Source organism: Dioscorea cayenensis, chromosome 19, assembly GCF_009730915.1.
Source record: "Dioscorea cayenensis subsp. rotundata cultivar TDr96_F1 chromosome 19, TDr96_F1_v2_PseudoChromosome.rev07_lg8_w22 25.fasta, whole genome shotgun sequence".
In the NCBI taxonomy this organism is placed as follows: Eukaryota; Viridiplantae; Streptophyta; class Magnoliopsida; order Dioscoreales; family Dioscoreaceae; genus Dioscorea; species Dioscorea cayenensis.
The window spans coordinates 23,836,623-23,847,676 of NC_052489.1; the positions used below are offsets into that span (position 1 = coordinate 23,836,623).

General features: G+C 31.8%; 1 non-coding gene across 1 annotated transcript; it reads right to left on the bottom strand.

The window, feature by feature from the left end:
- Positions 1–7,952: 7,952 nt before the first annotated feature.
- Positions 7,953–8,047, bottom strand: LOC120250983. The gene has a single exon (XR_005533309.1). It is a non-coding gene; the product is annotated as a small nucleolar RNA snoR1 (small nucleolar RNA).
- Positions 8,048–11,054: the final 3,007 nt, after the last annotated feature.

An 11,054-nucleotide genomic window follows, 5' to 3' on the forward strand; every position in this document is an offset into this window, starting at 1 on the left:
GTGTTATTTTTGATGGTACATTTCCATGCACTCTGACACTAATCAATCCCTGTTTTTTTACTGTCAATCTCACATGGTTTGCTGCTGTAGTGTACTCTATATATTCATTGGAATAGCATAAGGAGACAATCTCACCACACTGTTCTAGTGGAGGACAAACAAACATCAACTCTTAGAAATCTCAAACATAAATCACTATTCTATGACATCCATTTATTTATTTATTTATTATTCATTTGTTTTGAGATACACTTTTGTAAAAATGAGAGTGTTTGACTTATTTTCTTTAGTGGTAGAGTTTGATTTCTTTTATTAAGCAAAGTGTTTTATGTTAAAAAAAAAAAAAGGAAAAAGTTAGTATTTGATATAGTTTTGGTGGGTTAGGAATACATGGGAAATGTGAACCTTTTTCTTTTCTCTTTTATTAAAGTGGGCCTGCAACTTCTCTACTCTGTCAAATGCTTTGGCTTTTCTCTTAATTTTGGTAACATGCACAAGGTTGGGTGTGGGACCTGTTGTCTGCCAGAGATTGTCTTATGGTCAAGTTATTATTTATTATATATTTTCTTGGAGAAATCTAATGAATCAGTTGACTTGTCCTGCTTTCCTTTATTATTTATTTATTTATTTATTTTTATTTTTTTTTTAGCTTTATGTTTAGCAGTATCTTTCCATATGCTTCTGGTCAATAGGAGACATGATCAGTAGGTACTGTCCAAGAAGCCATTGTATTTGCTTTTATGAATTGTTCCTCTCCGCAATGTATTTATAAATCAATGTTTTCATATGAAAATTATAATTTTATTAAAAAATTTAAAATAATTATAAAGGAGAAGAAAAACAAAAAGAAAATAACAAATGATACATCAATAACATTACAGTTCACACGTTCCACCAAAAATGAATATGAGTACTGGTATAAAAAACACATGATAATACCTGTGATTCATAATAAATGATCGTCAAACCATACATTATAAATATCACTTTAAATAATAAAATATCTACAGATTCAGCCTGTTTTGTAGTCAAAGATTATCGTTTCATCCATACCACTATTATCACACTAAAAATATTTAAATTTTGTTAAATTGTGAAAGCATAATCCTCAAAATTGAGTATTTTTCCATATTCAGGAATCTAAATATCTAAGATAAAATTATATGATTAATTTTTATCATAACTGAAATAAGTGGCAGAGCACTAAAGTAAAAAAAAAAAAAACTTGGGCAATATTTTGATTCTCAACTCCACCAAAGTGATTACATACAAAGGTGGTGGGTTATGGGAACAGTGAAGAAATGGGTATAAATCAACTATACATCTCAATGTCAATGTCCAATGGTCACAAACATGAAGTTATGTGCCCACATGGCTGGCATATTCCCAATAAACTAACTTGTTCTGCTTGTGGACCTTATTCATCATTCAAAGTGACAAACCCATGAACATGAACATCAATCACTACAGCACCACCACCACCAGTACTTTGTACCATTTTAAAGATATATATATATATCTCTGAATACTTTTTAATAACTTTTATTTATTTATTTATTTATTTATTATTAGTATTAGTATTATTATTATTATCTGAAGTCTATGGAATCATATCAACTTTATTAACTTTGGCAAGCTTTTAAGGTGGAGTGTGGAACCTAGTAATGAGGAGAAGGTGAGTTCATCTTGCATAGAAATTGGCAAAGGTGGCAGTAGCTTTTGTGGCTGTTGCATCACTGTGAGAATATGGCATAAGTATACAATTTTCATAATTGCTTACTGTTCATTGCTCAGCAATTCACTATAAAAGCTTCTTGTTTTTATATATATATATATATATTTTAATTATTGAGCATCATAATTAGATAGGACTTTTTTTTACTTGCATATCTTTGAATGTTTTACACGCTATGTTGGTGATATCAATTAGCATCAAAATGTAAACATGTTGAATTGAGCACTTTGATCGGTTGTTATAATTGAGGGACCAAAAACACACATGTAAAACACATTATCTTGTTTTTCCATTAACTTTTTCCTTTTTTGTTTTATTCTGTATCACTTTGGAAGATAATTACAAAGTAATACATCAAATCAATTTAGATTATTAGTAGAATAATATTTTGTAATTTTGATTTTTTTTAAATAATTTGCTGAATCAAGAAGGTAATTCATTCGATAGTTAAAAATTTCATCATTGATAATAAATTAGTTTTTAATTAACAAAATTGACGTTCTTGATATTAGATCACATAGGCGTTGAATTAAGCTTGGATTTTTTCTCTCACTTATGGTGAGAGGATTTAGCATTTTGTACTTCTGTTCTCCTTTTAATAAATCAGTGGTTTATCCACTTTTACTCAAAAAAAAAAAAAAAAAAAAAAAAAAATTAAGCTTAGATTTGTACAAGTAATGTACCTTAAATTGAAATAAACAGAAAATAATTCATTACAATCTCAAGGAATTGGAATATTGAGTTTTGGTGTTTGATTAGGGTAACTCAACATCCTAATGTTTTGCATATGTCAACAAGATTGCCAATCTCAACGACCCAAGTTGTGTTGAAATGTTGGTCGAGAAGTGATTGTTGGAGCTTGTGTTTTTAAAAGTACTCCAACGGATAAATTAGAATAAATAAACTAAAAGACACATTAACTATAATAGAGTAGCCATTAATGATATTAAAACTTTTATTGACACTCTTGTACCATATAATGCGATTGTATCTTTATATTTTGAAAAGATGCTGTGTTAACAAGTACATATTAACTCCCATGAGAAGGAAAAATATTCATGTTAGCATTAAATAACTTTTAGTCCTAAATTTTTCAAAAAAAAGATGTTTATCTTTAATCAATTTTACAATTAAAAAAATTGTGTTATTTATAAACAAATCTCTTAAAATTTTTATGTCTAATTTTATTATAAAAAAGGTAAAATCCCCCTAATACTTATAAGATAGTGAAAAAGATTAATTACATGTGCCTAATTAAAAAAAAAATAAGAGAATTTGCTTGTTTAAGTACCAAAAAAAAGTGCAAACTATAATTATATAATCATATCATAACGGTTCACAGATTATGTTTAACGACAATTTATACTTTGGTTCACATATTATGTTTAAGAATAACTTATACCTTAATTAAACAGCATTAAATTAAACCTATGTTTTTATAAATATTTGTTAATTTTAATAAATTTTAAATTACTAATTCTTGTTTTTAGTCTAAATAATAAATTAAAATTTTGGTCCAACAATTTTCAGGTGTTTGTTTTGCAAAAACGGGTACTAAGATTTTGTGGGCTTTTAATTCTAAAATTGCCCACTTGGCACATTTGGCCCACAAACTACCTAGTAAGACCTGTTATCATATGTGGGCAAAACTAATCGTTTATCAATTGGAACAACAGTTCGAACTCTAGCTTTCTTGCTACACAAAACTCTAAGTGGACGTTTGGTTCGCGATAATGTAGAAAGATTACCATGCGTTACATGGTAATATGAAAATATTACCACGTTTGATATTGCAACGGTGGTAATTTGGATGGTAATATCACATTACCAACTTATAAGTATTACAAAAAAATGGTAATCATATTACCACCAAATTTGGTGTCTATCTTGGATTACCGTGGTAATTTTATAATTTTTTATATTTTAACAAATTGATTATCACGACAACCAAACATGGTAATAAACTATTCCCGATAATAAGAGTCCCCAACCAAATTTGGTTATATTAAATTACCGCAATATTCCCAACCATATAACATTCCCACTCATATTACCATGGTAATCTCGTTACGTGGTAATATGTCATTATCACGAGCCAAACGGCCCCTCAAGTCCATTTGGCAAGAGGAAAAGTTGTTGCTTTGCAGGGAAAGTAACAGATGTGAATCATTTTCATCTGTTTAGTTTATAAACCAAGTGCGTAAAATGATGGTCAAAATGTAATCACTTTCCATTTGACTAGTGAAAGTCATATGGAGGGGTGTGAAAGAGATTTCATGGTTGGATGTAATCTTGTGACATTTGTTAAATGACCAAATTACCCAAATGAATTTCTCTTTTTCTATTAAAAAGAGTTTTCTTTCCATAATATAAAATTAATGAAATAATTATAAAAATATTAAATTATGTTAAAGTTTAGTTTTTTAATTAAAAATTGCTTTCCATAACAAAATTTTAAAGATAATAAATTAATTTGATATTAAAATTTTAAAAGAAAGTATTATTTTTTAATTAATTTTTGAATTTGTTTTTAAATAACAAATTTAAAGATTAATTAAATAATCATTAATATAAATAATTATTAAAATAATTTAATAGTTGACCGCACACATATTACTATTGACATAAAAATGGAAAGAAATAAAAAAAATTATGGGCTTTGTTTTACTTAAATAACTAATAAGGGCAAAATTGACAATAACCATAACTTTATGATTACACCAAACAAATGAATTAACCTTGCATGAATTTAGATTACAATTTTCTGGAAACATAACAAACGTTGTAATGTAACTTTACAAAAAAACACTTTAAGGGAAAGATTTTGTTGGGAAATTATATTCTTGCAAAGCACCAAACAGACCCTAAATCTCTTTAATTTCTCTAGGTGAGATCAACTTTCAATCCATTTCTCTTAGTTTTTGTGGTCTGATTTTGTCCTTGAATACGATTTTTAGGATTTCACCATGTATTTGTCGGTGATGTTAAGTTTCTTTGTGTTTTGATGTATAATTTAAGGATTTGGTGTTGTTAATTATTGGCAAAATTTGAGATATTTTGGTGATTTTTTAATTAATTGTTCATTTTTTTCGTTACAATGGTTTAGATGTATTGAAAAGTAATGTTTTTAGTGAAAAGGTTGTGAATTTTGCTAGTTGATTTGGTTGTGTTCATGTTAATTTTGCTGATTCAAAGCATTCTTGTAATGTTCTCCCTCGATTGGTTTGTTTGATTTAGGGCACTATTTATTTTGGAAGTGAGGTCGAACGAGATCTAAGAAAACAATGAAAAATTTCCTGCCCAAATAAATAAATAAATAAATAAATCAGATTGCTAAATTAGATCAATGAGCTTTTTATCAAGGTAGTATTGTATTGTTGATTACATGCTAATATTAGCCAGTGGAATTCTGAGATGCTCTTGTTGTGTGACTGTTCAATTATCACATCGTGAACAATGATTGGGGCATTGAAAGGATATTTTTGTATTATTGTTTGAAATGTATAAATAGACATTTACATATTATAAACATTTGTTAATTGACTCTTGTACTCCTTACCATTTGATTTGAATTGTGTTCACACAAACATGGGATATCAATGCAAATATGGGGAATAGAAATGCAATTATCTCTATTTCGGGTGTAGGCAATGATTGAATGGGATTATTTGGATCCGGAATACTTGGAGATGGGGTGTCCATTGGCATATTTGCATAATAATCTATATCAGGAGAGCGTCTTCTTGCTGCATATCTCCCTGTATTGTTTGTTCCGCCGATGTTGTTTGTGGTTTAGAGGACACTAAAACACTCATAGAAAGCTCACACAAACCAAACAAGAAGGAGACACACAAGATTGGTAACCCAGTTCGGCGTCCACTCGTCTACGTCTGGGGGGGTCAAGCTCGGAGATAAACAATCCACTAAAGGAGGTGAAAATAAATGAGTACAAACACTTGTCACTCACTCTCCCAACAATAAAGATTACTATCCTCTCTAGATTGTCTAGTGTTCACACTCTCTCCTCCACAAGAGCTACACCCAATCTCAGAGTAAGGTAGGTTATATAGACGCCTTAACATCCCAAATATAACACATACCGCTTTTAGAATCTCCGCGGCTACTAATTTAAAACCTTCCGAAATAGCTATTGCAACTCCTGTTGTTACAGGAATTGCAACATGGCACTAACTGCTAACTTGACTGAGTTCTGGTTATGTTGCAAACAAACTCAAGACCCATCAACCTCCCGGTCATGCTTAGTCCGAGTCGGTGCAGCCCGATCTCCGATCTCGACTACCGGCAACTAGCCTACCTCCTCAGTTTCTCGCCACGCAGTCCCCTCGCAATTCACTCAAGTTTGGTCTTCAAATCTTCCCAAGGAAGATCTTCAATCAATCAACTCAATCATGCCAACAATAGGCATGTCTTCAAATCTTACCTTTAATAGTCTTCAACCATCCTGATTAAGGTTTCTTCAAATCATGCCATCAATAGTCTTCAATCATACCATCGATAGGTATTTTTTCAATTAAGCACCATCCATATTGAGTCTTCAATCAAATCACCCTAAATATAGTGTTGATATGATCTTGTCTTTAATTTGTAATACATTGCCAAAAATAACTTCACAAAGATTTTCAAGATATTTATCTCCAAGTCAAGACTCCTTGCTATGTCACCATGCATTGTCATGTCATCAATTATGCCACGTCACACAGGTTGCCACGTAATCTTGACTGTGTGTCAAATCATGACAATTATAGTGCGGTTACACTAACATGTATAATAAATGTACAAACAATTAGAAAATTTCTTACATCTGTAAAACAAATATTAGTAAACAACAACGAATTTTTTACCCTCATAAATCTCTTGCAATGCTGTGAAATATGGAAAAGGTTTTTGATGTCATCTCCTTGCTTCTTTATTTCTCTGCATATTATAATGAAAATGTTTAAAAAAAATTATTGGATAAAGTTCGTTGGTTGTGTGATAAATATATATACCTCAAATAGTGGTGCTCAAACTTCATCAATGACTGAAACCATCTTTTTTTTTTCATAATCCCATCCAAGGCTACTTAATTCGGCAAACTCCTTCAGATGCTTGTAAATTTTTTTTTTTATCTATTGCTCTAATTCTTTAACTTGTACAGCAGTGTAGTTTATATTAGAAAATTTCTTTACCATGTCACGCAATATTCTATTCCATGCCTCTTTAATCTATCAATTTTGTGAGTGGTATGCTAGAACATTACAATCACCTAACAATTTCACTAGATGAGGCTTATGAATTTCATTCCATTTGGCACTTGTGATGGCCTTCTCTTGATTTGCCATCTATAATACAAAGTCAATGTAATTTTTATATTGCTGCACAAGAAGCATTCAACAGTCTCTTGAAAATTAGAGAACAATGTGCAGTATACAAGGGTCATCTCAGTATACAAGGGCTATCCTTGGATTAAGAATAATTGTTAAGATGAACCGCAGACATTAATAGGGTAGTTGAAAAGGAAAATGAGAAATAGAGGGAAATAAAACTTAACATCCACTGAGATTAACAAATTCGGAAGTAAAAGAGAATGAAAAGCAAACAAGCATTCTCTTTTGAGCTCACAACAACCATGAATTTTATTTAAAAAATAATTATTAAACTTGAGTGGAAGTTTCACACAAATCTTGGTAACATTCTAAAATACAATCACATAAATGAAACTATATCAAAATAAAAAAAGAATCAACAAAACAACAAACTGCATCATGATTCAAAACAAGGCTGCTTTATCACTTCAATGGAACTGCTACATAATCTACTTTAAAAACATGCAAAAAACCATCATCTGATCATGATATCCTCTACTTGGTTCTTTTAAATTAATTACTTATTATAACCCTTGATTAGCATCTTTAATTTTCTAAATAATTAGACAATAACTACATATTTAAATATATTTTAACCATTAAGACAGTAGACATCATTCAATATCACTATCTTTCAACAATTAAATAGATTTATTCCGATGAGATTCTCTATATTCCACAACCATGGCAATTTTGAGACCAAATGTTTGGGATCAAACTTTTATAACACTTATCGACACAAATATCGTTTAGATTACACTAATAAGGAATAGCGAATGCAATGACAAAATAATTAGAATGCAAGCACCAGCAATTCAAAATGAAAAAATTGACACATAATTAGAATGTTAGGCTTAGTAAAGATGTTAGTTTATTCAAGGAAGGGCTTTCAAAAAGCACTTCTCATATGAGAGGTGTTTGAAACGAGCAATATTTCATCACCGCCCATCATCAATAATTCACAATGAAGCAGTTAATTGTGAGAATTAGACCAGATCAATGTGTTCAAACCTTTCTAGATATCTTCTTTTATTAATCTGCCATGAAGAGATGTAAATATTGAAAAGAGAGAATGAAAGATGAATAGTCTACTAGAGTACATCAACCACAACTGCTCTGCTCAGAAAACAAAACTAAAAATAGAAGCATTCCTCATAAAACCATCCTTCCCCCCGTTTATGAATAAAGATAAACCAACCACAATAGGAAATATTAGGAACAGTTAAATTTATGATCAGGAAAGGACACATATTGTCAAATAATAACATGTTTTCTTTATCACTCAGCAATTGGTTATTTGAGTAAATAAATCAGAGGAGACAAATTAAAAGCATTTCCCTCTATCAAGAGGAGCATAAGCAAACCATCTAAGCAATATACTAAATAATAATAATAATAATAATAATAATAATAATAATAATAATAATAATAATAACACACATTAATTTGTGATTTGTAGAAATTGATGATAATATAAGAAGAACATAGAATTAATACGAAGTGATAAACCTTTAAAATATCGATCCTAAGGATGTAGAGAGATTGATCGGAATATACGAGATAGGTAGGGTTTCAAGTTCCTAAAGTCGAATGACGTGAGGCTGGCTAGACCTCAAATCGTCTCTATTCTCTTGTCAAGACGAGGTCAGCGGGTTGGCAAACGGCGGCGGCAAAGGGTAGCTGCAAGTGGCAGTCATGGATTAAGACGAAAAAATGGAGAGAAGGCCGCCACCATGGATTAGGGTGAACAAGAGGGATAGAGAGAAGGCCGGAGTGGATCGGGGTGGATGAGCGAGATGGATAGAAGACTGGCGCGGCTTGGGATGCACGAGATGGACGAAACGGAGGAGGAGGTTTTCTAATTTCCCAAACAACAACGCTCTGTCCGAATTGTACTTTAAAAAAAATTTGGGGGCAACCCTTTTCACAAATTACTATAGAATCATGTGATTGCATAGTAATTTTATATCGTCAAAATAGTATCAAAACACCCTTATTATAATTTCCTACATAATACTAAATTAAATAGGAATGACCACCATTCCTATGGAATTTAGTGGTACCTAAACAGACCATTAGTGTTAATCCACGCAATAAAGGTCAATAAGATTTTTTTGTTGTTCTTCTCCTTGCATTTTCATCAAGTATGTTTATTTTTACTTAATTTTAAATTCCTTCTGACATTTGTGATTGCAAATCATTGGTTAAAACACTTGTATTGTGCTATAACTCTACTGACTCTTCTAACACATTATTTTGGCTATAATTTGCCGTTAAAAAATGATCTTGCTTCAGTTTAAGATTTTTGTACCATGAACTATTATGAAGCCCACTTTAGTTCTGTTGAGTTTTAGCACTGTGGTAGGGGCTAACGCATGTCAATCTGCTAAGTGGGTCTATGCACCGCTCCTACTATAGGGCAATCTGATGAAGTGTGCCCTCCCCCACATATGTCACACGCTATAACTGCAATTGTTTTCTAGGTGGATAAGTTAGCAATCTTTCTACTCAAGGCCTCCACCTGCACCTCTAATGCGGTGACTTTGCTAACCTCTAACATCCAGCGGTCTTGTTAACTAACTTTTCCCAAGAATTCTAATGGTAGTCATTCATGGCGTTTTTCTTTATCAATTATTTGGCCACTTCTGTGGTGTTACTGCCAAATTTTACACATGTTAATGTGTCTATCAGTTGTCTAGTGTTCTGATTGAGGCCCTAATGATATATCTGAACTTCCATCCATTCTGGGCGATTATGGTGCGGACACTTTCTCAATAGAGCCTTGAATCTATCCCAGTTCTCGAAAGTGACTCTAAATCCAACTAAACAAAAGAAATGATGTTCTGACGTAACTTGTTCGTTCTCCCAAGCTGAAAATAATGAGCCAGAAAAGCCTCAACGAGTTGTTCCCAAGTCGTGATCAAAGCACAGGAAAGGGCCTGGAGCCATTGCTTGGCTCCACCCTTCAAGGAAATTGGAAAAGTTGGAGTCTAATAGCGTCATCGGAGAAGTTTTTTTTCTTGAACATATCTCAGATTTCAATAAACCCACCAATCTGGTTGTTTGGGTCATCGTCTGGTAAACCATGAAATTGTACTGATTGCGAGACCATGTGTAAAAATGCCACCTTTAACACAAAGTTGTTCGTGGCCACTGGCAGGCAAAAAATACTTAATTGCGAGCCATTCTATGTAGGCCGAACGTAATTCATATTTCTTGAATTCTCTACTTCAATTTGGATTGTAAGTGAACCAGTCTCAATCAACAATGATGTTCTCAACAGTGTTCTAATTACCCGCTTAACACTGCTCTCTCATTCCATCGATTGTGTGGTCTTGCCTTTTGATGGCAAATACTGCATTTAAAACAAAAGAGAAGAGAGGTCAGAAAGAATAAATAAAAAAAGAAACGAAAGAAAAATAAATAGCTAAAATGACGGAAAATAAAAAAAAACGTTCCTAATATCTCTAATCTTCTTTGGTAACGGCGCGAAAAACTTAATAGGGGCTAACACAAGTGTGCGCGCTGATGAAGTAGTAAAGTTTGCTTGAAAGCAGGGTATCGATCCACAGAGAAAATTGAGATTACAAGTAGTAGTTATTGTCTTGAAAGTTAGCCAAAAAGGAAGTTGTGGTTTACTTGTGTGAACAATTTTAGAAAGCAAGGAACACAAAATAAAAGGGGTCAAGAAATTAGAGAGAAAAGGGATGTCCGTTTATAGTATTTCTCTATGGTTTTGTTAAGTTCAGGACAAGGATTGTGTAATCATGAAATATTATTTAAACTGACAGATTTCTTAAAGTATACTAAACCTCTCTTGCAAGGGTAAATAGTATGTAATTCAGTAGAGTGCTAATAGAGACACATCACAATCGCTTTGCAATTTATGAAACATTAAGATGGATTAACAACAATTTTTAAAATAAATAATCCTTTTTGCTAAGAGATTACCC